The following is a 27,253-nucleotide window of genomic DNA, read 5'->3' as shown; positions in this document are numbered from 1 at the left end:
GGCCTAGGCAACCTAGCTTGGTGCACTTATCACTCTGTGGCGTGGAATCATGCGCAGAGTGATTAGAGTGGAGCGCCTTTGCGTTCTCATATTAAGTATGTAAGCGGAGAAGTAGCTGGATGTATATTTACCCGCGCCCATATACCCTGTTGGTTTTGGGAAGCACCACAGCGCAGGCGCCTATGAGATATCGGCTTGGTGACCTAGGCAACTCAGCCTGGTGCACTTATCACTTTGTAGCGCTGGAGCGTCTGCAGAGTGGTTGGAGCAGTGCTCCTTTATAGCCTCATACAAAGTATGTAAGCGGCATAATAGTTAATTGTCGGCGCCTTTATATCATGCTGATAATATCACAGTGTGTCCCAAGCTGAGGTATAGTAACAGGTAGTAGGCGCTGTACGGGAAGCGCCCACTAGAGGGCGTCCCGGCTGCTTAGGCAACTTAGCTGGGCTTATTTATCATCCTGTGGCGCTGGTGCTTCCTTATAGGGAGGGTACAAGAGGCAAAATAGCCGGATATGTGTGTGGGATATCGGCGCTCACATATCTTGCTGATAGTGGAAATATTATAGTGCGGCCCAAGTGGTGGTCTATTTACACTTGTGGGCGTCATACTAGAAGCACTCTGATCTCCTTGGCAACCTGACTGATACACCAATGGTGCCTGGATGCCGGAGCATGCGCAGATGGAGGTAAAGGAGGGACTGGGCTCTGTATGATGCGACTTGGAAAACTCCATGCGGCCGACAAGCAGCAACAAAGCTGATTGCGGTAACGTCATTATGTATTTGTATATATAAGTGGCACACACTTGTTCTTGAGATTACCCCTGACGAAGCCACCCTGTGTGGTGGCGACACGCGTTGGGTCTCTTAGTAACCCACATTAGGACTCCCATTAGAGGGTCTACAGGTCCAGGCAACACATGCCTCTGGGTAGTATACATTGATTGCCCTGTTTTACATGCGGCCTAGAAATTCTCCCTGTGGTACCTTTTGGTCGCATATCACTAGTGACTGATCCGTTTGCTAATGCCTTTTTGTTGTCATCATGTATTGTATGCATTTATATGCACATTTGCTTTTCTATTACTAGGCAGGTTTGTGAGATACGGTCCTTATACTGGACCTTGGGTGTTTGGATTAGCAAGTTCGTATGAGCTTCACATAGTTGTTATTTTCTATATCTGTCATCAGTAGGGTTGAGCGAAACGGATCGTTCATTTTCATAAGTCGCCGACTTTTGGCAAAGTCAGCGTCTCATGAAACCCGACCCGATCCCTGTGTGGGGTCGGCCATGCGGTACGCGATCTTGGCGCCAAAGTCGCGTTTCGTATGACGCGTTTAGCGCCATTTTTTCAGCCAATGAAGGAGTGTGGGCAGAGTGATGACACAGGGGTTAGGGGCGTGCACGCCTATCATCATTTTATCGCTTGTGCGCAGTAGGGATTTGCAATGTGTAAAACGAAATGAGAGAGAGAGAGAGAGAGAGAGAGAGAGAGAAAAAAAATCCCCATTGACGTGCATAGGGTTTCGTGTTCTGGCCGATCCTCGACTTTTCGCAGTAATCGGCCGATTTCGCCCGACTCGACTTTTCAAAAAGTCGGGTTTCGCGAAACATGACTCGACCCTAAAAAAGTCAAAGTCGCTCAACCCTAGTCATCAGTACTTTGTACATAGGTGTAAATTACCCAGGGGTAATTACCAAGGTACTATAGCCTACATGGCCAGGTTGGTTCGTGTACTAACATATTGTATATGATTTTATATGGTTGAGTCCTACGTGGTTTACTGCCGTATTAGGGGTTGTAATGGTTAGCATTGTTATGCTTTTTAAATGTTTTTAAATGTAAGTGTTTTTGCCACTTTTTCTGTATTTCCCAATGAAAGCTGTGTTTACATTCTTGTCATATCCGTTGTGGTGATCCCCATTTATAGGACCTAGTCTGTTCTTCTTTGTGTATGTTCATTGCAGCGCCCCAGAGTCCTGGTCATTGCAGTAATGTCGCTCTGCCACTAAGGGGGGTGATGTTGCGTCTGATTGCACTAAAGGAGTTCACCTGACCAGGTATCACACTACACTTCACACTCCGGCCACCAGGGGGAGTGGTTCTATCTAGTAGGCCACTCCTCACACTCTGGTAAAACTGGGGGTTGGACAGGAAGTTAGGGAGAAGTAGCTGGGAAGAGCTAGAGAGAGGACCTGTCAGGGATGGGATCCTGGCAGATTCCTAAGAAAGGACAAGAAGTGAGGAACGGAAATACAGCAAAGAGGAGATAAAAGCCAGTAGGAGTCGTGCTGTAGATCGAGGCAACATCCTACTGAGGTGCGTAGCCGGTGGCCGGAACGCCGAGAAAGTAAGAGACTCCACGCATTACTTTAACTACGGCCGGGCAGCTAACCATAGGTTGGCTGTCTCACCAATACACCTAATGAAGACAACGGAGGCAAACTGTGGGAGAGGGGCGTCCCTAGGGTCCCTATAAAATAGCTCCATGCCTACCCCGTCATACGGGTGCGTCCCATCCATATCATCTGGGGGACGGAGAGAGAGAGAGAGAAAGACCAGAAATATACACGACAGTTGTGAGGACTATCCCGTGGTCCTCAGCAGGGAAGTACTACAACACACAGGCACTAGAAGGTAGACACTGATTTCCACCTGCAAAGGCAACTCTGGATTTGCCTTCGGACCGGCCGGTCTCAGCCAGCCCCGTTAACAGTACTCTGGATTGCGGACCCTGAAGCCTTCAGTAAAGAGGTAAAGAGACTGCAACCCTGTGTCCTCGTTATTCACCGTGAACTGCACCACGCACCATCATTACACCCTTCATTGGACGCCCCTTAGCAGGGTCACGGACCGGGTCTAGCCACCGTGACGACCCCAGAATTGAGACAGAGAGGCCCGGTATCGAGTACCCCGCGGCCCTGCGTCTGGGGGCGCTCCAAACTTGGCGTCACGAACAGGATCTACTTAAGCCTGAAGAATCAGGTCATGTGTGCCTTGGAACTGCGATTTGTTGTGCTTGAACTGTGATTTATTGCAAATACTGTGTGTTGCTATTTGCCGCCAAAAACCGCCATCGCCGCGCACGAAGGGAGGAGCCATAGATTTGTGGGCGGAGCCGGCCAAAAGGAGCGTGGAACAAGAAAACGCGGTAAAGTGGCGATCCCGGAAGCGGAACCCCGACCTCTAGCAGGTTAGTGAGAGGAAAGGACGGCCATGTCTGAGTCGGGGGGAGCAGAGGCGGCGGTCGCAGCCGTAGACATGGAGGCAGCTCCGGTCCCCGCGGTAGACGCAGCCGTGGGCCTTATACCACCACCGGTTGCCGCAGAGCCCGCCACCCCCATCAGCCAGCCAGAGACTGCCACAACTACAACAGCCATAATGCCCTTCTCCATGCCGTACTTACCTGGGGCGGCCTGGCTCCCGCGATACTCTGGAGAATCGCATACATTAACTGACTTTAAAGAAGGGATCTGCAGCCTGCTCGAGTTCTATCCCTTGACAGAGCCTCAGAAGGTTCATATGATAACAGGCCAACTCTTTGGAGCGGCTCTGAGAGAGGTGAAGTCCTGGCCCGCCGTGGATAAGGGAACTGCACAGCAGGTCTTTGTAAAGCTTAAAGCCACCTTTGACACCCGCACCGCTACGGAAATTAAGTTGACTTTCTATGGGTGCAAGCAGAGGCCGCAGGATAGCTTACGGGACTATGCCCTTAACCTCCAGGAGGCGCTGCGGGCCATCAAGCAGAGTGACCCCGGCAGCATGCAAGATGAAGATAAACTCCTGAAGGAGCGGTTCATTGAGGGGCTCCTGTGCAGCCACCAAAGGGGCCAACTGCACTTCCTGGCCATGCAGAACCCAGACCTGACTTTTGCGCAATTCAAGGATAAAGCCATCCAGGCACTACAAGAGCGACAGCCCACCCGTGCAGTGCCTCCCAGGCGTCCCGCTCTTACATACCACCAGGAGGTGGCGTCGGATGCCCCAGTTGCCGCTGAGGCCGATGCCCAGAGCCTAGAGGACGACTCCCCCGCAGGACTCCGCCTCCAGATGCAGGAGCTGACCAAGAGCGTTGCTGCCCTAGCCCGGACCGTGCAGTCCCTACAGGAGACCCCCAAGGAGAAGATCCAGCTGGCCTCCAGACCAGAGGATGTCCCCTGGATGCGACAGAGGAGGACTCCGCCGACCAGAGGCCGGGACGACGATCGCTTCCATCAGGATGGACGACCTATCTGCCGCCGCTGCCACTAGGTGGGCCACCTTGCAAGGTACTGTCCTTTAAATGAGCAACCCCTGGGGCAAAGGGCCAACCCCCAGGAGTAGGACGATCAGGCCCGCAGCATTGGAGAGCCAAATACGTTGGAGGGCGACCGATCCTTCCTGTTGTGATCGACGGTATCCCCATGAATGCTCTGCTGGACACCGGTTCTCACGTGATGACTATGCCTTACGTGCTTTATAAACGGTATTGGGAGGACGCCGATATTACTCGTGGCCCCGATGACGATTTCACCATCATAGCCAGTAATGGTCAGCCATTGCCACAAGTGGGGTATAAAGAGGTCACCATCAAAGTGGGGCGGGTGGAATTGAAGGCCCAAGGGATTGTAATTGTTGATATTGACCGCCGTGAGTTTAATCCCATGATGACCATTGGTACTAATGTCATAGAAAATTGTCTTGCAGAAGTTATTGTCTTGTTGCAGCAGGTAGCCGAAACAGCTGGCTACAGTGAACAACGCGCCCTGCAAAAAGAAATCAGGGCTCTGATGCAGAGACAACAGGTGGAGCTGACTGGTGGTGAAATTGGTCGTGTCACAGTGAGTGATTCAAACCCCATTGCGGTACCCCCCAGGAGTGAAATGTTAATATGGTGTCGGGCAGCCAAAGGCCTCAGGGATGAAGACTATCAGGCCCTGGTAGAACCTGTATATTCAGACAATAGGCCTACCCTCCTGACAGCCAGAGGGGTGGTTGACGTCCGCAAGGGGAAGGTGCCAGTACGTGTTCTCGATTGTGGGGAGGAAGAAGTCCAGCTAGCCAAATATGCCACACTTGCCAAACTGTTTACTGTTAATAATAGTGTGATACAGGCACCTGGGCCCTTGGTCCCGTCCAATCCGGCGGAGAACAACGGTTCTGCAGAGCAACCGAAAGATTGGTGTCGGGAATTACACGTGGGCACTGACTCTACCCCACCTCACCAGAAACAGGGGGCCTACAGGGTGGTTCATGAGTACGAACGGGTCTTTAGCAAACACCCCCTAGATTTTGGGCAGGTGAAAGGGATCCAACATCATATCCCCACAGGAGATCATCGACCCATAAAAGAGAGATACCGACCTGTACCCCCAGCTCATTATCAGTGTGCCAAGGACATGTTGCGAGAGATGAAGGAGGCTGGGGTAGTGAGGGATAGTTGTAGCCTCTGGGCAGCTCCATTAGTCCTCGTTAAGAAGAAAGACGGCACAATGAGAATGTGTGTGGATTATAGGCAGTTAAATCACATTACACATAAAGATGCATACCCACTGCCCAGGATAGAGGAGTCACTGGCTACGTTAAAATCTGCTATGTGATATCATGATTAAGGGTGCTCTGTCACCTGAAACGCGTAGATAGTGTTTTTAATTGTATTGTGCTGATGTCTTATCCTCTGCTTCTGACATGAAGTGAATAAAGTACCAAGTGTTTACTTTTCACCGCCTCGTTGAGCTGGAATTCTTTCTTCATTAGTTAAAATCTGCTAACTACTTCTCTACCTTGGATCTCACCAGTGGGTACTGGCAGGTTCCCGTGGCGGAGGCGGACAAGGAGAAGACGGCCTTCACGACGCCGATGGGACTCTGTGAATTCAACTACATGCCCTTCGGATTGTGCAATGCCCCGGGGACGTTCCAGAGAATGATGGAGTGCTGTCTGGGGCACAAGAACTTTGAAACCGTACTGCTGTATCTGGACGATGTCATTGTCTTCTCCAAGACCTATGAAGACCATCTGAAGCACCTGGCCGAGGTGTTTGAAGCCCTGTCCAACTTCGGCTTAAAGGTGAAACCATCCAAATGCCACCTGCTGAAACCCAAAGTGCAGTATCTCGGCCATGTGGTGAGTGCTGAAGGAGTGGCCCCAGACCCCGACAAGGTTACGGTGATTAAGGACTGGCCGAATCCCAGCACCCTCCATGAAGTCCGGCAGTTCATCGGGTTGGTAGGCTATTACAGGCGGTTCATCAAGGACTTCACCAAGAAGGCTGCGTCATTGCAAGATCTGTTGGTGGGCCAATCCAAGAAGACCAAGGGGAAGAGCATCCCATTTGATTGGAACGAAGGACTGGAAGGGTCATTCACTTGCTTGAAGATGGCGCTGACGGGAGATGAGGTACTGGCCTACCCTGAGTATGATCAATCGTTTGTACTGTATACGGATGCCAGCAACGTAGGACTGGGAGCTGTGTTGTCCCAGGTCCAGAAAGGCAAGGAGAGGGTAATTGCTTACGCCAGCAGGAAGCTTCGTCCCACGGAAAGGAACCCTGACAACTACAGTTCCTTCAAGCTGGAATTCCTCACCATCGTCTGGGCAGTGACGGAGAGGTTCAAGCACTACCTGGCTTCCGCAAAATTCACCGTCTTCACGGATAACAACCCATTAACCCATTTGGACACCACCAAACTCGGGGCTTTGGAACAGCGGTGGATGGCCCGGCTGTCCAATTACGACTTCACCATCAAGTACTGGGCAGGACGCAAGAATGCGAATGCCGATGCCTTTTCCCGGATGCCCAATTTGCCAGAAGTGGAGGAGGACCCAGAGGCACTTGAACAAGTAGAGCTGCCCACTTTCCATCACCCCAAAGCCACTCAGTGCTCCCATCATGTGAAGAACAGGCACAGAAACAACCAGGATGCCACACTGAATCCCCTGCCCCACCACGGGTGGGCAGAGACCCAGGATGGTGACCCTGCGGTCCGTCGGGTGAAAGAGCTTCTGACGCAGGCAGGTTTGCATCCTGGCCCAGATGATCCACAGGAGACCCAACAGCTGTGGAAGGGGAGAAGTAAACTGTTTATTCACGATGGTAAGCTGTGCCGAAGAAGTGTCGACCCCCGAACTCACGAATTGGTGTGGCAGATAGTGGTTCCGAGGCAAGATGCGCCAATGGTTCTGGGAGCGTACCACGATGGGGCTGGACACTTCGAGTGGAGGAAGCTGGAGAGACTACTCCGAGGGAGATTCTATTGGATTGGCATGAAAAGAGCCATTGAGAAGTGGTGTCGGGAGTGTGGCCCGTACAGCCTACGCAGGAAGGACCGTGACAGCCAACGGGCTCCTTTGCAGCCCATCATCACCAAACGGCCGCTAGAACTGGTCACGCTAGACCACGTGAAGCTGACGCCTAGCCGGTTGGGCTATATTTATGCTCTCACCATCGTGGATCACTACTCCAGGTTCCTGGTGGTTGTACCTGTCAAGGATCTAACGGCCAGGGCGGCCGCCAAAACCTTCCAGCAGTACTTCTGTAGGCCCCATGGGTATCCGGAGAAGGTACTGACCGATCAGGGACCAGCTTTTGAGGTGGAGGTGTTCCAGGAGTTCTGCAACCTGTACAGGTGTAAGAAGATCAGAACCACACCGTACCATCCACAAACCAACGGGATGTGTGGAAAGATGAACCAAGTGGTGATCGACTTACTGAAGACCTTGCCTGTAGAAGAACGGAACTTGTGGCCAACAAAATTGCCCGACCTGGTGGACATGTACAACCACATCCCAGTGAACTCTACTAACTTCACTCCGGCGTACCTGATGCGAGGAAGGTCTAGCAAGTTGCCGATTGATCTGGACATGGGAGTTCTAACCCCCGAAGATAACTCGCCGGATGCCGACTGGGATACAGAGAGGCAGCAAAGGTACCGCAAAGTACAGGAGTGCGTGGAAAGAAGTCTCGCTCAGGCCAGGCAAAAACAGGAAACGGACTACAACCAGCATGCTCCTGCGATTCCATTGCCACCTGGTGAGCAAGTACTCAAGCGGAAGAGAAGGCTACACAAGCTTGACGACCAATGGGAAGCAGAACCGTATACCATCCTGCCGTCCGATTTCGACAATACTAAAGTCTGTCTCATCAGCAAAGATGGGGGGGAAACCTCAACGGCAATATCCAGAGACCACCTTAAGGTATGCCCTGAGAAGTTGAGAGAGAAGGAAACAGATCCAAGAACCTCTCCACCTGTAGAAGAGGAGAAGATGATACACACTGTTCTTGGCGATTTCCCCCAGTCGTGGACTCAAATAAATCAGGCCATCGTGGTACCTGTGTTAACATTTCATCAACCCAACCCACCTGAACTAAACGTGGTGCCAGACCCCCCAGACCCGCCATCACCACAGACCCCGCCGGACGATGCCATGCCCACCGTCGGACCGGCGGAGCCTCCCTCTGCTATCGGCGAATCTGCCATACCCACTGTTGGTAGCAGCAGCTCCGAGAGATCCAGCATGCCAGTGCTACCCAGACTCACTAGGAGCATAGCTAGAAGGCAGTGCACTACACCAGTGGTAGCAAGCATAGCGAGCCCTGCTAGGCCAATAGCAACCCCCGCACTACGAAGGTCTACACGTAGCACCAAAAATCAAACTCCCCTTCGCTACAAAACTTGGAGGTATTAACAAAAGTTTCTAATTGTGTTTGTGTAAATATCTTTGCTACAAGTTTAAAAATGGACAATGGTGCAATGGACAGTGAATTGCTCCAAAACTTTCAAAAGGGACCCCTTTGTTTACCCGGGGTCCCTGCTGTTTTAAAGTTACAACCACTGAACTGAAAGTCATAAACTGTGCATGACCTAACTTTCGCAACATTCAAGAGTCCTCACCTACCATAAAGGGAAGCACTGTTATGTTTAATTGTTTATGATATTTCAAAATTGTGTGTGTTTTCTCTTAACATGTATTGTTGTTCTTATTTTCCCAGTCCGGGAGTACTGGATTTAACCGGGGGGGAGTGCAGCGTCCCAGAGTCCTGGTCGTTGCAGTAATGTCGCTCTGCCACTAAGGGGGGTGATGTTGCGTCTGATTGCACTAAAGGAGTTCACCTGACCAGGTATCACACTACACTTCACACTCCGGCCACCAGGGGGAGTGGTTCTATCTAGTAGGCCACTCCTCACACTCTGGTAAAACTGGGGGTTGGACAGGAAGTTAGGGAGAAGTAGCTGGGAAGAGCTAGAGAGAGGACCTGTCAGGGATGGGATCCTGGCAGATTCCTAAGAAAGGACAAGAAGTGAGGAATGGAAATACAGCAAAGAGGAGATAAAAGCCAGTAGGAGTCGTGCTGTAGATCGAGGCAACATCCTACTGAGGCGCGTAGCCGGTGGCCGGAACGCCGAGAAAGAAAGAGACTCCACGCATTACTTTAACTACGGCCGGGCAGTTAACCATAGGTTGGCTGTCTCACCATTACACCTAACGAAGACAACGGAGGCAAACTGTGGGAGAGGGGCATCCCTAGGGTCCCTATAAAATAGCTCCATGCCTACCCCGTCATACGGGTGCGTCCCATCCATATCATCTGGGGGACGGAGAGAGAGAGAGAGAAAGACCAGAAATATACACGACAGTTGTGAGGACTATCCCGTGGTGCTCAGCAGGGAAGTACTACAACACACAGGCGCTAGAAGATAGACACTGATTTCCACCTGCAAAGGCAACTCTGGATGTGCCTTCGGACCGGCCGGTCTCAGCCAGCCCCGTTAACAGTACTCTGGATTGCGGACCCTGAAGACTTCAGGAAAGAGGTAAAGAGACTGCAACCCTGTGTCTTCGTTATTCACCGCGAACTGCACCACGCACCATCATTACACCCTTCATTGGACGCCCCTTAGCAGGGTCATGGACCGGGTCTAGCCACCGTGACGACCCCAGAATTGAGACAGAGAGGCCCGGTATCGAGTACCCCGCGGCCCTGCGTCTGGGGGCGCTCCATTCATCTCTGTATAGGTCCTGGTGGTATCCCAGGGTCCGTGGTGCCCCCTTACAAGTATTTTGTGTACTGGTTGTGTATATGTGGTGTCCTTTTTTTTACCACATTTTCTGGGTGTTGGCACACGGCTGCTTCATATTTGTATTTATATGATTGTATAGTCTATTGTTCATTGTGTCATTATGGATTTAGCAGCAAGAGAGGCTGCATGGAGTAATCAGGCTAGTGGTATTTTCAATCATGACCTGGCTGGTGATGTTTCCAGCAGGGTCGATAATGATGATCTTCATATAGTGACTAAAGAGCTTACCAATTTGCACAAGGCACTTACAAAATCTTGGTGGAATGTCAAAACCCTGGAAGAATATAAAAAAGCGGGACTGGTTCCCAGGGGTCTCAGGGTGCAGATCTTCCCAGCATGGGAAATAGAGGGTGGATTTCAAAACACCTGGGAGTCTGGATTGTTGAAGTGCTCCTATATTATAATAGACATGTTGTTGGAGCATGACCAGGCTGTGTTGAGGGCATTGAGAGACAAGATTAAATTATGTGAGGATAAACTATCCAAATTTGACAAAATTACACAGGTGGAACCCTTTCAGGCTCAACTTAAAAATACAATAGATAGCTTTGAGAAGGAGGTTATAGCCAAAAAAAAGCAAAAATATAGGAGGGATCAGCTTGATTTAAAAAATGGGCGAGCTTACAGGTGGGTGCACAGAGGCAACAAGAGGCCTGGTGTACTAGAGGGCACGGTGACCGCCAACACCACCACTACACTTGATGTACCATCTAGTGATGATTTTTTTATCTTCGGGACCGAGCGATATCGAAGGCGCCATAGGAGGGGCCGTAGGAAGAGACATCCCCCCAAAAAAGCGCACGAGAAATTACAAGGCATGGTCGCCCAGATATCAACGGGAGACACGGCAGAACAAGAAACGCCAATACTAAACATGGAACTACGATGTCCACCAGCAGCTGGTAAGCTACAAATTATTAACCTGTCCAAATATACCCTATCTGAGGCTGAGGTTGCTGTGTTGGAAAAGGGTCTGTCATTTTGTCCTACCAGTGGCCTGGACAAATTTATTTTTATCAAAGACATCTATCTGTTTTGCAGATTACTTTCAAGGTTCTTTTTCATCGCCCTTCAGCGATGGATGACCTCTCTACATGTGACAGACAGATACTGCGGGATTTATTGGATTTACTGGACGAAGGGGAGGAAGGCCAGTCTAGACGTAAGTTTCCTGGACGGATACCATCTCAAGCCACTCCCCCGTTTACATTATGCCCGGCAGTACAATGCTTTTTTGATGCTGTATGCAGGGAGGTTAGTCAATTGAAATTAGACCCTATTAGGGGCAGGAATATTATCAGGAATGAACAGTCTATTATCACAAGACTTGGGTCCAATAGAGATTTTGTAATCCGGGAGGCGGACAAGGGGGGCAACTTGGTCATTTGGCCAGTTGATCTCTACGTCCAGGAAGCCATGCGTCAATTACGTAACACAGATTTTTATCAAATCCTCCCTTCTGACCCCACAGGTGTGTTCCAGGCTAAATTGAATCGTCTGCTAAATAATGCTTTTGAGCATAATATCATTAACAAACGGGAGAAGGAGTTCCTGACAAATCAACATCCCAGGATCCCGACTTTTTACATGCTCCCCAAAGTCCACAAGTCGTTGGAGGTTCCACCAGGTAGGCCCATAGTGTCGGGGATAGGGGGACTACTTGAGCGACCTTGTATATACATCGATTTTTTCCTTCAGCCCCTTGTCCTCAATTTGCAGTCCTATGTTAGGGACTCAACATCTCTTATCTCACTATTGCAGGACTTGGAGGTTCCTTCCAACACATGGCTTGTGACCCTTGATGTAGAGTCACTCTACACGTGTATAAGTCATGATCTGGGGTTACAAGCTGTATCGTATTTCTTGGATTTGAGTACAACAGGAGACAGGGGACACAATTCGTTTCTATTGGATCTTTTACTCTTTGTTTTGGACAGGAATTTCTTTACCTTTGATCGTGTCTTCTACAGGCAAGTGAGGGGTACAGCCATGGGGGCCCAGTGTGCCCCGGCGTATGCCAACCTCTTTTTGGGGTGGTGGGAGGCTACCAGGGTGTACTGTCTGGAGGGATATGTCAAACATGTTATCAAATGGCTACGGTACATTGATGATGTTCTATTTCTCTGGACAGGCACCCTGGATGAGTGTCAGGACTTTGTCAGAACATTGAATGACAACCCTTGGAATATCCGATTGACTTCTCAGAACTCCCAAGTGGACATTGAATTCCTGGACCTCAAATTGAGTGTGAGGGAGACAAGAATTGTGACTACTCTATACAGGAAGCCCACGGCCACTAATAGTCTCCTCCACTTTACGATTTTTCACCCTCAACACTTGAAGAGAGGAATTCCAAAAGGACAGTTCTACAGAGTGAAGAGGAACTGTAGCCGACAAGAGGACTTTGGGGAGCACTCCCGTGAACTCACAACGCGGTTCTGTGAACGTGGGTACCCACATAAGGTAATCTTACGAGCCTTTGTTGCGGCGAGGGATATTGACAGGGCGAGCCTTTTGCAACCCCATGCCAAGACATCTGGAAAACCCCTGGGGGTCATTATGGCCTTTAACAACCAGTGGAAAGATGTAAGGAACATCCTTTCTAAATACTGGGGCATCTTACACAGTGAGTCCAGACTCCATCCCCACATTTCCACTCAACCAAATTTAATAGCTAGGAGGGCTAGAAATCTGAGGGATTGCTTGAGCCATAGCCATTTTCAGCGGCCAACCAAGAGGTTGAATAGGGGGGTCAGCCTCACGGGTACATTCCCCTGTGGGAATTGCAACATGTGCCCTTTTATGGTTGGCAACAAGCTAATTACTTTGCCCTCTTTGCCTTTACAGATTGAATTAAACTGTTTAACCCCCTTGGGTCTAAATGAGGACCTTTTATTTACTGGGTTCTATAAGCAGACTTGAGGTTGTGCTCCATGTCCTTCTTCCCTCTTCCTCTCTGTTGTTTGCGCTGCTTTGGGCTAGGTTTAAGATGAATTTCTCTATAACTCGCCAACAGAGGTGGCCTCCCCTGGTTAATTTATATATTTAACCAGTATTCTACACTAGATGGTGGCCCGATTCTAACGCATCGGGTATTCTAGAGTATGCATGTCCATGTAGTATATTGCCCATTTACGTAGTATATTGCCCAGTCACGTAGTATATTGCCCAGCGACGTAGTATATTGCCCAGTGAAGTAGTATAGTGCCCAGTGACGTAGTATATTGCCCAGCGACGTAGTATACAGCATAGCGACGTAGGATATTGCGCAGCTACGTAGTATATTGCACAGAGCCACATAGTATATTGCACAGCTTTGTAGTATATTGCCCAGCCTTGTAGTATATTGCCCAGCCACGTAGTATATTGCCCAGCCACGTAGTATATTGCCCAGCCTTGTAGTATACAGCAGAGCCACGTAGGATATTGCCCAGTGACGTAGTATATTACCGAGGCACGTATAGGGCCAAAAAATAAAAAATAAACATACTCACCTAACGATCCGAGGGCCCCTTGTAGTGTATCATACTCACCATTCTTGTCGCTGTTCCTCTGCGTCCTGCCTCTTCTCTTCCTGGGATCCTGTGCAGATGGTAGTGGTCGGCTTCAGGAAAATGGCCGCTGGATGCTGCGCGTGCGCAGATCGAGATCGCGGCGGCCATTTTCCTGAAGCCGAGTTCCATTGCAAGTGCCAGGGCTGGTGGGAGCAGGACCTATGAAGACGTAGCGGTCACATGACTGTGACGTCACGGCAGGTCCTTGCCGCACACCAGCCCTGGGACGGGACCGGACCGCAAGCTGATGCTTGTAATGGAGCGGTCCGGGGAGCGTGGCGAGGAGCGAGAAAGGCGGCGGAGGGTGAGTATAGCAGGTTTTTTTTTTTAATTTATTATTTTTAACATTACATTTTGTACTGTTGATGCCGCATAGGCAGCGTCAATAGTACAAAGTTGGGGACACACAGGGTTAATAGCAGCGGTAACGGAGTGCGTTACCCGCGGCATAACGCGGTCCGTTACCGCCGGCATTAACCCTGTGTGAGCGGTGTATGCGGGCGCCGGCAGTGAGTGCGGGGAGTAAGCGGCCATTTTTTTCTGGACTGTGCGCGTCGCTGATTGGTCGCGGCAGCCATGACAGGCAGCTGCTGAGACCAATCAGCGAACGAATAACGGTGACAGACAGAAGGACAGACGGAAGTACCCTTAGACAATTATATATATAGATTATTAATTCATAGTGTATGTGGATGGATGTTCATATACACCTCTACAGCATGGTGCCGTGGTTATTGAGCTTCATGGCCAGTTGGCCTCCTTTAGGGTATTATTAGGGTATGCTATATTGTGTTGTAAATATTTGATATCTATGTAACAACCTAGTATGCCTTTTGGCATAGGATATACATTTTTTTGGTTTCTTTTTCCTTTTTGGGCCCCCTGTGCATGACCCATGTATGGGTGGTCTATATATCTGTACATGGAGATTCCGCTTGGTTGCGTGCTGTTATGGTTCAGCGTAACAGCAGGTATGACTATGACTGCACGTAGAGTATAATGTTTTATATTACATCTTAACATTATATTAGGTTCCTGTATTGTGGCTGTTGTGTACACGGCTCTTGTATTCTACACTATCCCTGCACCACAATATCAAAGTGGTTGCGGACATTGTCCTCATTGCATGTGCGTCGCTTGTTTACAGTATTATCTTTTCATTAACCCATTTGGGTATGCATATCACTGTGTCGGGCTGGGGTATGCGCATTAAAAGAGACAGTGAATAGTACGTTTTATGTTTCACCTTTCTATATATGTGTTCGCTTGCTATTATACGGCGTATTTTTCTTTCACATCGTATCGGCACGACAACGTATATACGTGTGGGGGCACTGTTCTAAATTATTATGTATGGTGCATCCTTGGCACAGCCTGACCGGTATTCTATGAGTAGCACGCAGGTGCCCATTGGAAGTAGTCTTGGTGGCCTAGGTAAACTAGCTTGGTGCACTTATCACTCTGTGGCGTGGAATCATGCGCAGAGTGATTAGAGCAGAGCGCCTTTGCGTTCTCATATTAAGTATGTAAGCGGCGAAGTAGCTGGATGTATGTCTATTTACCGGCGCCCATATACCCTGTTGGTTTTGGGAAGCACCACAGCGCAGGCGCCTATGAGATGGCGGCTTGGTGACCTAGGCAACTCAGCCTGGTGCACTTATCACTTTGTAGCGCTGGAGCGTCTGCAGACTGGTTGGAGCGGTGCTCCTTTATAGCCTCATACAAAGTATGTAAGCGGCATAATAGTTAATTGTCGGCGCCTTTATATCATGCTGATAATATCACAGTGTGTCCCAAGCTGAGGTATAGTAACAGGTAGTAGGCGCTGTACGGGAAGTGCCCACTAGAGGGCGTCCCGGCTGCTTAGGCAACTTAGCTGGGCTTATTTATCATCCTGTGGCGCTGGTGCTTCCTTATAGGGAGGGTACAAGCGGCGAAATAGCCGGATATGTGTGTGAGATATCGGCGCTCACATATCTTGCTAATAGTGGAAATATTATAGTGCGGCCCAAGTGGTGGTCTATTTACACATTGTGGGCGTCATACTAGAAGCACTCTGGTCTCCTTGGCAACCTGACTGATACACCAATGGTGCCTGGACGCCGGAGCATGCGCAGATGGAGGTAAAGGAGGGACTGGGCTCTGTATGATGCGACTTGGAAAACTCCATGCGGCCGACAAGCAGCAACACAGCTGATTGCGGTAACGTCATTATGTATTTGTATATATAAGTGGCACACACTTGGTCTTGAGATTACCCCTGACGAAGCCACCCTGTGTGGTGGCGACACGCATTGGGTCTCTTAGTAACCCACATTAGGACTCCCATTAGAGGGTCTACAGGTCCAGGCAACACATGCCTCTGGGTAGTATACATTGATTGCCTTGTTTTACATGCGGCCTAGAAATTCTCCCTGTGGTACCTTTTGATCGCATATCACTAGTGACTGATCCGTTTGCTAATGCCTTTTTGTTGTCATCATGTATTGTATGCATTTATATGCACATTTGCTTTTCTATTACTAGGCAGGTTTGTGAGATACGGTCCTTATACTGGACCTTGGGTGTTTGGATTAGCAAGTTCGTATGAGCTTCACATAGTTGTTATTTTCTATATCTGTCATCAGTACTTTGTACATAGGTGTAAATTACCCAGGGGAGTGCCAAGGTACTATAGCCTACATGGCCAGGTTGGTTCGTGTACTAACATATTGTATATGATGTTATATGGTTGAGTCCTACGTGGTTTACTGCCGTATTAGGGGCTGTAATGGTTAGCATTGTTATGCTTTTTTAAATGTTTTTAAATGTAAGTGTTTTTGTCACTTTTTCTGTATTTCCCAATAAAAGCTGTGTTTACATTCTTGTCATATCTGTTGTGGTGATCCCCATTTATAGGACCTAGTCTGTTATTCTTTGTGACTATATATAGAGGACTGAGGGTTGTATTATACTTTATGGAGAACTGAAGAGTGTATTTTAGTATATGGAGGACTATGAGGAGTGTATTATGCTATATGGGGAACTATGAGGAATATATTATACTATATGAAGGACTATGGAGAGTGTACTATACTATATGGAGGACTATGGTAAGTGTATTATAGCATATAGAGGACTACGGGGAGTGTATTATACTATATGGAGGACTATGGGGAGTGTATTATACTATACGGAGGATTATGAGGAGTATATTATACTATATGGAGGACTATGGGGCACATTATATTATATGGAGGACTATGGGGTGTGCATTATACAATATGAAGGACTGTGGTGCACATTATACTATATGGAGGACTATGGGGTGCATTACGCTATGTGGAGGGCTATGGGGAGTGTTATACTAAACAAGCTAAATGCTGCCTATTCATTGAGTGAATTTTTTATGCCGGAAAAAAAATCATTGTTCTCAGCAGCACATTGCCAAGTGAAAACTGTAGATGTGCTGCTGATAACATGGTACTGTATAGGGACAGATTGATCTACTAGTGATGGTTCTGTCCCCATTATTGTTCCTCAGCCGGTGTAAAGAGGCTGGGAAATAGGCGTCGAATGACTTCAATATTGTCCATCACGCTCGTTTATCGGCCTGGACTCAGCGCATGTAAATACAACCAAAATGCTTCTGTGTGATGTGCAGTATGTTAGCATTTTGGGCCCCATTTTAAACTTTTGCCCAAGGCCCCACTTTACCTATAAGAGGCCTTGCTGGTTGCATTACCTCATCGGAGGTTATAAAATTACCAGTGCCACCACACTCAACAAACTGACGCCATTGCACAGCTCAGGGACAGTTCTGACTGGTGGGAGAGAGTAGTTGTATAGGCCTGTGTGCACAATTTTAAGAATCAGAATCCTCTAGTGGAGATACTTTGCTGAACCATCATACTAAAATTCCTTCAAAGGGCTAATCTTGCAATGTGACGTTTCTATGTGGTACATTCTGCATGAGGCTAAATACAGCCTCTAAGCAGGGCTTAGTGCTTTCCAGTCCATAGCTAAATATATAGCTGCTGCACGTGACCACATTTTATTTTTTTATTTTTTTTTTGGGGGGGGGGGGGGTGAAAAAATTGACTATATTGTCATCCATACAGTTTAACCTGGTTTGTGTGAAATTACAGTGATATTAAACTGCGAAAAATCGTTCAAAAAATTCACTGGATTGAATTTGTCATCCATACAGTTTAACGTGCTTTGGGTTTAATTACGGTGGTTTTAAAATTTAAAAAAACACTTTGCCTGCTGCAGGTGAACAATTCTTTTTTTATTAAAAAAAACTTTGTTTCCAGAAACCTAGCAATTAGAAAAAAGCATAAGGCGTGTCTTAAGGGATAAGGAAATTGAAGTGTTGAGGATGATGCAGGCGCTGAGGATGCATGATGACACATGATTTCCTGTCACACTTTGCGGGGAGGCATGGGACACCACTTCAGAAGCCACACCCATGTGAATAGGTGGTCGGTTGGATAGCACATAATGCTTCCAGCATTCTTGCCAGCACCACCCAGTCTTCTACACCAGCCAAGAGTCTGGATCACTTAATCCTTACCCTGATCTTTCTTCCTCCACCATGTCGAGTCCAGAGAGACCACTGTTCCCACACTAGGACACTCTGAGGAGCTCTTTACTACATCTTTTCTTGATTGTGACCTCTCATCCTGTATGTTCCCAGAGGGACAGGAAGACATGCTGTTTAGTGATGCACAAAACTTAAAGCAGCCATGGTCACAAGAAGATGACGGTGGGTAATGGCAAATTTTGACTAAGGATATAGACGATGATGAGACACAGTTGTCGATAAGTCAGGTTGCTGTTAAGTCACCACGTTAGTAGGAAAAGGGTGTGGTGGTGGTAAACGAGGTGGAGGATGACGAAGTCACTGACCCATCCTGGGAAGCTGGCATGCAGAGTGGGGACAGGAGTACTGAGGGGGAGAAATCAACAGCCCCAAAACAGGCAGGAAGAGGTAGTGGGGTGACCAGAGGGAGGTGGGCAACTGTTCCACAGAGCACCGACACTCATTAATTTCTCGTTTAAAGCATTAGGTGTTCCCAAGTCTGGAACTTTTTCAAGGAAGTTGTGAGACAAAAAAAAATGGTAATTTGCTTCCTATGCCATGCCAACATCAGCATTGGCCTGACCACTAAGAGCCTAACCACCACCAGCATGATCAGGTACATGTCATCTAAGCAGCCAACTCGGTGGGCTGAACGCCTGGGCCTACAGTTGGTGCCAGCAGGTGAGACCACTGCCTCTTTACCTGTGCTAGGTTTTGCCAATCCCCTGTCCATGACACTGGCACACATGACTCTCGCTCTGCACCTGTCCTTGCACATTCTGAGGCACAATCATCAGGTACTTTCAAATCCTTGTCCCAGCAGAGCGGTCAGTAGTTCCAACCCCCAGCCTTGGAATAAAAAAAAGATACCAGCCACACCTCCACAGGCCAAATGCTAAACAGACACATTTCCAGGTTACTTACCATGAAAATGTTGCCGTTAAGGCTTGGGAAAATGAAGGATTTCTGCTGACTCATGGTGTCAGTCATCACTCTTTACTCGGTACCCAGCCACCACTCTTACTCCTGGTGTGGCGTCACCGCCTTGTACCAGAACATGTCCAGGAACATCACCCATGCTCTTAACAATGTAGTTACTTGGATTGTCCACTTAACGACCAACACATGGAGAAGTGCTTGTGGCAAACAATGCTACATTTGCCTGAAGGCACACTGGGTGAACATTGTGAACACATGTGCTACCAATGCCAAGGCTTGCTGGCCCTACTTCTATCAGGGTTTCCTCCACCTCCTACACCAGTTCCTGCACTCCCACCTGCTCCTCCTCATCATCCATCTCCAATTTGTTATCTCAGAGTATGTCATCCACATCAGGTGGAAGCTGGAGGTTCTGCAGCACTGCCTGCACCACTGAGTCTCTGCTGAAGGTAATTTGTTTAGGAGACAAACCACACACCACTGCAGAGTTATTGAAAGGAATAACAGACCAGTCTGATCTGTGCCTCTCGCAGCTGAACGTACATCTAGGCATGGTCGTGTGTGATAACTGGCATAACCCGGTGGCGGCTATGAAGCTTGGCAAGCTCACTCACACATACAAATGCTTGGCCCACGTGTTCAACTTGGCGGTTCAGTGGTTTCTAAAAAGCTACTCATATTTGCCAGAGCTTCTGGTGAAGGTCCACCACATCAGAGTCCATTTCCGCAAGTTAGCTACAGCTGCTGCTGCTCTTGCAGTGCTGCAGCACCTCATGCAAGTGCCATCTCACTGACTGGTGTGCGACATCACTACGCATTGGAACTCCACACTGGACATGCTGACAAGGCTTTGTGAACGGCAGAGGCCAGGTGTTGAATACCAACTCCAACATGCCCATTGGTATTCTGGTAAGCCTCCGCACATAACAACTGAAGTGTCGGCATGGATGTCTGACAACTATGTGGTTCTCCAAGACATTGATGACTCCACAAAGATGGTGAGTGGCAATAACGCCATAATCAGTGCACCAATACCGCTTCTGTGCCTACTTAAACATTCGCTGCTCACAAATAAACTTGAAGTTTTGCGTGTGGACCAGGTGGAAATGGAGGAAGACATAAGACAGGGAGATATTACCAAGCCAAGCCTCATCTCATATGCTCAGTGAACATTGGGTAAAAATGATGAGGTCGAGGCTGAATAGGAGGAACAGAGGCTAGTATCTACACATGCTTTGTCCCACCTCTCCTACATGGATGGACTGAGGAGAGTAATAAGGAGGAATAGAGGGAGGAGATGGAGAGTCGTCATCATGGTGGAGACAGGGAAGTGTTGGCTGTAGGGAGCTTGACATATATGGCCAACTTTATGTACCACTGCCTTTCCCATGATCCTCGGGTTATATTCATCTTGGCCAAAAAAAGAGTACTGTTTTTTCAGCCTGCTAGACTCACACTATAAGGAGAACCTTGCATCTCTCCTTCATGAGGCGGAGAGGTCTATTAAAATGGTACCATACCAGAAGGATATTGTGAAAAATATGTTTAAAAAATTCCCATCAGACAGCGCTAGCACAGGCGGCAAGCTTCCTTGCCCAACCAAGGAGGAGAGGCGAGGGAGACACACACAGGGTAAACATAGACGGGTACAATGTCAAAGGCCTGGGACAATTTCTTTACACCCTCCCAGTGTTTAGGTCCTGATGATCGGGTATTTTTCAACAAGAAGGGAAAAGATTTTAAAGATGGTGAACCAGTACCTGGCTGACCAAACCAGCCTACTCCCTAATTCTTCTGCGACCTTCAACTATTGGGTATCAACGCTGGAAACCTGGCATGAGTTGTCCCTCTATGCTTTGGGAGGTATTGTGCTGTACTGTCACTGGCATCATGTCTGAACAGGTTGTAAATGCAGCCAGGGGGTGGGGGGAGTAATAACAAGCAGGTGCTTTTGCCTGTCAACAGAAAATGCTGACAGACTCACTCTGATAAAAATGAATAAAGCCTGGATTTACCCTGACTTTTCCACACTACCAGATGACAGCAGCACATAAAGTGTTTTTAATCTTGAATATTTGAATGAGGCCATACAGTTGTTGCCTTCAAGGGTCTATGGGTGACCCTCCCTATAACTTTTTTCTGGCTTTGCACTGAGTGCTGAGGTTTTATGAGTGTAGTAGTACTACAACTACACTTTCTTAATATTTGAATGAGGCACTACAGTTGGTGCATTCAAGGGTGTATAGATGACCATGCTTATAATTTTTGTCTAGCTTTGCACTGTGTACAGAGCTGTTATAAGGTATGAGTACCACAACGACACTTAGTTCACAGTATTTGAATGAGGCACTACAGTTGGTGCCTTCAAGGGTGTACACCATGTTCCAAATTATTATGTAAATGATATTTTCTCAGATTTTCCTAAATGGTTGGTGCAAATGACAGTCAGGCTAATAAAAGTCATCACCCGTTAGAGTATACATCAAATTTTATTGAAGAAACCTCCCAATGATAACAGTATAATCTCCAAAATGAATAAAAACTCAAAATTCACTGTTCCAAATTATTAGGCACACTAGAATTTCTAAACATTTGATATGTTTTAAAGAACTGAAAATGCTCATTTGTGGAATTTGCAGCATTAGGAGGTCACATTCACTGCACAAAAAAGCTATTTAACTCCAAAACATTCTAACAGGCCAAGTTACATGTTGACATAGTAACCCTTCTTTGATATCACCTTCACAATTCTTCCATCCATTGAACTTGTGAGTTTTTGGAGAGTTTCTGCTTGTAATTCTTTGCATGAAGTCAGAATAGCCTCCCAGAGCTGCTGTTTTGATGTGAACTGCCTCCCACCCTCATAGATCTTTTGCTTGATGATACTCCAAAGGTTCTCTATAGGGTTGAGGTCTGTGGAAGACGGTGGCCACACCACGAGTTTATTTCCTTTTATGCCTATAGCAGCCAATGACTCAGAGGTATTCTTTGCAGCATGAGATGGTGTATTTTCATGCATGAAGATGATTTTGCTCCTGAAGGCATGTTTCTGCTTTTTATACCATGGAAGAAAGTTGTCAGTCAGAAACTCTATTTACTTTGCAGAGATCATTTTCACACCTTCAGGAACCTTAAAGGGCCCTACCAGCTGTTTCCCCATGATTGCGGCCCAAAACATGACTCCTCCACCTCCTTGCTAATGTTGCAGCCTTGTTGGGACATGGTGGCTATCCACCAACCATCCACTACTCCATCCATCTGTACCTTCCAGGGTTGCTCAACACTCATCACTAAACAAGACTGTTTGAAAATTAGTCTTCATGTATGTCTGGGGCCACTGCAACCGTTTCTGCTTGTGGGAAGTGTGTGGCATGTCTCAATGTGGATACAGCGACTGATTTCGTATCTTCTGATGGACGAGAGTTTAAAATCACACACACAATAACGTGTACTACCACTGCGGTAGTATATTACGCGTATTGTACGTGTACTAAAATCTACGTGGATTAACTACAAGAGCCCTGAAGATACGAATCAGGGAACATGTGAGGGACATTCTTGCTGGAAAGGAGGAGGACAATCTGGATTTATTAAAAAGTGTCCCGAGACATTTCAAGCAGTTTCACGCTAGTGACCCTTCCTGCCTGAGGGTAAAGGGGATTGATTGTGTCCCCCTAAGTCCACGGGGGGGTAATGTGAGTAAGGTTCTGGCCCAAAAAGAATCCCGCTGGATTTGGGAACTACGCACCTTGAAACCAGATGGTTTAAATGAAACTTTGAGCTATGCACCTTTTCTTTAATGTAGTTGTTGTTTTTACGTTTGTGGTTCATCTGTTTTAATTGTTTTTTATGTTGATTTTTAATAAAAACTGTCCTTGTTATTATTTTTTAGCCTCCGCCTTGCTTTTTGTACCCTTGTGAATCTCTGAATACAGTTGGACGAAAGTGGAAGAATTTTTTCACATGATGCACTTTATGAACTCTTTGTATTTTTTGTATATTTATATATGCATATTTTCTAATTGTTGTTCACGGTTTTGTACAATTTATATGATATAATTGATCACTGTAAAATTAGTGTGTGCACTATATGTTTTTTATACGTGGATATTATGGTGTTTTTGTTTATATAATCAATTGTAAATTTGATATCAGTACACTGGTATCTTTTATTAGGTTTCTATAGTATAGTTTTCTGATTAATATTCAATATTTCATAATGTATTTCTTTGCATGTATTGCATGTAATTTATATCATTAAGTATTAATGCACTTATTTATTGCACTTTATTCATATATGTATTGAGGTTGCAGTACTTCTATTTTTGCCCACTGTTTATATATGTGATGTTAGGGTTAAAATCAAAATGAAGGGTTAATATAACCTGCTGTATTAGGATGGCGCTGCTCCGTATGTGGTCAGCTTCTGTGCGCGTGCGCGTCCTCCACCATTCGGCCGTGCGTTGTTCACTGGTGTCTGGATCGGGTCTTTGCGTTCACGTGAGTGCCCGGTGGGCGGTCATGTGGGCGGGAGTACCTGATGACGCGGTGGAGGACTCGGGCCTCTTGGTGGCGGTCGGAGCATGCGCCGCAACAAGGTGGCAGCCAGATGACGTGCAGCATTTTAATTAGTTAGAATTGGACGGGAGAAGTATTTAAACCGGTCAGTGATCTGATGATGCCACTCCCCAGAAGAAGGCTGACTCAGCCAAAACGTGCATAGGGGCTCTGGCACCATCAGACCTGAGGTAATAATAATATGATTGTTTATTTATATAGTTCATGCCATTTGGGAGTGTTTATACTTTGGGAACAGTACTAATATGCCACTGGGCGTAATAGGTGTATATTTTATTGGAGATACATTTATATGGCAGTAGGGATAATAATATAAGCATATGCCTCGGGTCTATGGTGCCATTTGTATTGGTACACATCATCATTGTTGTCTTCTGTTATTTTTAGTTGTCAATAAAGCTTGGTATTTTTTTGTAAAATTGTGGTCTGATTTGTACATTTTTGTTTATAGGTTATAATATATTCTTTGCATGAAGTCAGAATAGCCTCCCAGAGCTGCTGTTTTGATGTGAACTGCCTCCCACCCTCACAGATCTTTTGCTTGATGATACTCCAAAGGGTCTCTATAGGGTTGAGGTCTGTGGAAGACGGTGGCCACACCATGAGTTTATTTCCTTTTATGCCTATAGCAGCCAATGACTCAGAGGTATTCTTTGCAGCATGAGATGGTGTATTTTCATGCATGAAGATGATTTTGCTCCTGAAGGCACGTTTCTGCTTTTTATACCATGGAAGAAAGTTGTCAGTCATAAACTCTATTTACATTGCAGAGGTCATTTTCACACCTTCAGGAACCTTAAAGGGCCCTACCAGCTGTTTCCCCATGATTGCAGCCCAAAACATGACTCCTCCACCTCCTTGCTAATGTTGCAGCCTTGTTGGGACATGGTGGCTATCCACCAACCATCCACTACTCCATCCATCTGTACCTTCCAGGGTTGCTCAACACTCATCAGTAAACAAGACTGTTTGAAAATTAGTCTTCATGTACTGTATGTCTGGGGCCACTGCAACCCTTTCTGCTTGTGAACACTGTATAGGGATGGTTGTGCACGACAGCAAGCCTTTGAAGAATCCTACACCTTGAGGTTCAAGGTACTCCAGAGGCACCAGCAGCTTAAAATAACCGTTTGCTGCTTTGTAACGGTATTTTGGCAGCTGCTCTCTTAATCCAATGAATTTGTCTGGCAGAAACCTTCCTCATTATGCCTTTATCTGCATGAACTCTGTCTGTGCTCTGTTTCAATCACAAATCTCTTCACAGTATGATGATCACTCTTAAGTTTTCGTGAAATATCTAATATTTTCATACCTTGTCCAAGGCATTGCACTATTTAACGCTTTTCAGCAGCAGAGAGATCCTTTTTATTTCCCATATTGCTTGAAATCCGTGGCCTGCTTAATAATGTGGAACATCATTTTTAAGTAGTTTTGCTTTAATTAGAATCACCTAGAAAACTAGTTATCACATGTGTTTAAGATTGATTTCAGTGATCCATTGAGCCCTGAGACACAATACCATCCATAAGTTTATTTGAAAAACAAAACAATTAAATCTTTATGACACTTAAATCCAATTTGCATAATAATTTGGAACACAGTGTATGGATGACCCTACTTGCAATTTTTGGCAGGCTTTACTCTGTGTACAGAAAATTTATAAGTGTAGGAGTACCACAACACCACAACTACACCTTGTTCAAAATATTTGAATGGATAGGTCCCTCCACTTGTCACTTTCATGGGTGTATGGATGACTATGCTTGTCATTTTTGGCAGGCTTTGCACTTAGTGCATAGCCTTTATGACTCAAGAGTACCACTATATGACAAGTTGAAAAGAATGTGTATGAGGCCCTCCGTTATGTCTAACACAGGGTGTTATATCTTTATAAGTTACTCTGAAATTTCTAATTCTTAAATATAAACTTCAATTTTAGCTTGCTTAAATTATTATTTAATAATTATTAATAATATACAAGTCATTATACAGGAAAGAGTATTTCTTTAAAAAATTTCCTGTGAACTCCAATTTCTCATCGATTTTGAATGTTTTATTGTTATACTGCATATAATAGTGCTGGCTTTGAAAATATTTTTTACCTCCAACAAAATGGAGCTGCTTACTGATAGATATTACTGCGCATGCGCTTGTCGCCATCTTGCTGGAGCTACAAAAATGTTGGTGATAGATGCTACTGTGCAGGCGCTGCCACCGGAGCAATTTTGCGGGAGGTAAAACATTTTTTTTTCAAAGCCAGTACTATTATATGCAGTATTTAAATTAGGAGGCAGGTCACTGAAGGATCAGTATTAAAAGTATTTTTGATATTTGTTTAGCCTTCTGACTGAGCACTCCGCCCTTTAGCTTTAGGTGTTTTTAATTGCAGCAGGATTCTACTGCTCCACAGAGATATAGACTTCAGTCCAAGAGAGATTCACATTAGGCTCCCAGAGAGATGTGGACTGTCTAAGAGAGGATTGGCATTAGGTCCTGGCATCGAGAATCGCCTTAACGTGGCTGCCAGGTACACATAAATTGGCCAATTTATGGGCTAAGCATTCTCAATTTTTCATATTTCTAGTGCAGTAATGCAATTCAATTTTCATATTTTATGTTTGCATGCTATAGCGCTACAAAGTGCTGCCTTATCTGTTTCATTGTATATGAGTTGGCGACTCTAGGTAATCACCTGTTCAGACCTGATTTATGTTTGGTTGTGACGATCAGTTTTTTTTATATTTGTATTAGCCTCCTGACTGAGCACTCCGCCCTTTAGCTTTAGGTGTTTTGAATTGCAGCAGGATTCTACCCCTCCACAGAGATATAGACTTCAGTCCAAGAGAGGATTCACATTAGGTCCCCAGAGAGATGTAGACTGTCTAAGAGACGATTGGCATTAGGTCCTGGCATCGAGAATCGCCTTAATATGGCTGCCAGGTACACATGAATTGGCCAATTTATGCGCTAAGCATTCTCAATTGTTCATATTTCTAGTGCAGTAATGCAATTCAATGTTCACATTTTATGTTTGCATGCTATAGCGCTACAGAGTGCTACCTTATCTGTTTCACTGAAGGAGCAGTGACCTGTCATAAGCCCATAAGGATGAATAAAAGAACAGAGCACCAAAAAAGACACTCCCACAGGCCCGACCCAAAGCACAGAAATCTCATTAACTTAAGACTGCAAATATAGATTAAACAACAACCACAATGAGTGTAGTTTACTTAGCAAAATCCGGATGACAGTTTCACTTTAATCCTTTCCCAACATGCTAAATACTGCACTGTGAGAGCTGAGTTCCCGCAAAGAGAATTATATATATATGGCGCCACAATTGCATGGATTCCGGCTGAGTGCCACCGCGATTGGGTATGGGTGTCCGCTCTATTTGAGATCTGACACCCTGCAGCAATGCTCATAATCAGTGCTGGCACTGATCAGGGACATTTAACCCCTCTGATGCCGCTGTTAATAGTGACAGCGTCATTGAGGAGCAATGCATAGGGAGTGAGCTCCCGATCTGCTACCATCAGCACAACGCGATG

This window comes from Ranitomeya variabilis, chromosome 8, assembly GCF_051348905.1.
Source record: "Ranitomeya variabilis isolate aRanVar5 chromosome 8, aRanVar5.hap1, whole genome shotgun sequence".
NCBI classification, from domain to species: domain Eukaryota; kingdom Metazoa; phylum Chordata; class Amphibia; order Anura; family Dendrobatidae; genus Ranitomeya; species Ranitomeya variabilis.
The sequence above is the reverse complement of the archived record's forward strand: the minus strand, read 5'-3'. Positions refer to the sequence as shown.